Below are 1,467 nucleotides of genomic sequence, written 5' to 3' on the forward strand. Positions count from 1 at the left end.
CAAGACCTGTCTTAAAAGAAATGCTAAAGGGTGTTCTTTATTCTGAAACAAAATACGTTAATACATAAGAAGAAATCATCTGAAGGTAGAAAACTCACTGGAAATAGTAAGCACATGGAAAACCACAGAATATTATAACACCATAATGATGGTATGTAAACAACTCTTAAGTAGAAAGGTCAAATGATGAACCAATCAAAAATTATAACTGCAACACTTTTGAAAACATAGTACAATCAGACATAAAAAGAAACAGTAAAATGTTAAAAGGAGGGAGTATAAAGTTAAACTACACTGTGTTTATTAGTTTTCTTTTTGTGCTTTTTTGTTTGTTTATGCAATCATTCCTAAGTTGTCATCAGTTTAAAATATGAGTTATAAGGTAGTATTTATAAGCCTCATGTTCATGAGTTCAACTGATTTGATTTTTAGATCCCATAAATAAGCAAGAACACGCAATGTTTGTCTTTCTGTGTCTGGCTTATTGCACTTAACATAATGATCTCCAGTTTTATCCATGTTGTTGCAAATGACAGACTCTCATTCTTTGTTATGGCTAAATAGTACTCTACTGTGTATATGTACCAATTTTTTTTCTCCATTCATCTGTTGATGAACACTTAGGTTGCTCCCACATCTTAGCCATTGTAAACAGTGCTGCAACAAACATAGGAGTGCAGATATCCCTTTGATATACTGATTTCCTGTCTTTTGGTGTCCTCTTCAATTTCCGTTATAAGTGTTTTATAAGTTTTATTATAGAGGTATTTCACTTCTTTGGTTAAATTAATTCCTTGATGTTTAATTTTATGTGTGGCTATTGTAAATGGGATTAATTTTTTAAAATTTCTTTTCACATTTTCATGGTTGGTATATAGAAATGCTACTGATTTTCATATGTTAAACTTTTATCCTGCAACTTTACTGAATTTATCAGTTCTAATCATTTTCTTGTGGAGTGTTTAGGTTTTTCCAAATATAACATCATATCAGCTGCAAACAATAATAATTTTAATTCTTCCTTTCCAACTTGGATTCCCTTTCTATCTTCTCCTTTTCTGATTGCTCTAGCTAGGACTTCAAATACTATTTATAATAATGATCATGATAGTGAGCATCTTTATGTTACAGATCTTAGATGAAAGACTTTCAGATTTTCCCTATTCAGTATGATACTAGCTGTGGGTCTGTTGTATACGGCTTTTATTATATTAGGTTATGTTCCTTCTACACCCAGTTTTTTAAGGGTTTTTATCATGAAGGGATGTTGAATTTTATCAAATGCTTTTCCAGCATCAATTGAAATGATTATGTTTTCATCCTTTATTATGATGATATGATGTATCACTTTGATTGATTTGCATACACTGAACTATCCTTGCATCCCAGGAATAAATCCCACTTGGTCATGATGGACGATGTTTCTAACCTATTGCTGAATTTGATTTGCTAGTATTTTGTTAAGGA

The sequence above is a fragment of the Rhinopithecus bieti genome, unplaced genomic scaffold, assembly GCF_001698545.2.
Source record: "Rhinopithecus bieti isolate Rb0 unplaced genomic scaffold, ASM169854v2 scaffold_7037, whole genome shotgun sequence".
Taxonomy (NCBI): Eukaryota; Metazoa; Chordata; class Mammalia; order Primates; family Cercopithecidae; genus Rhinopithecus; species Rhinopithecus bieti.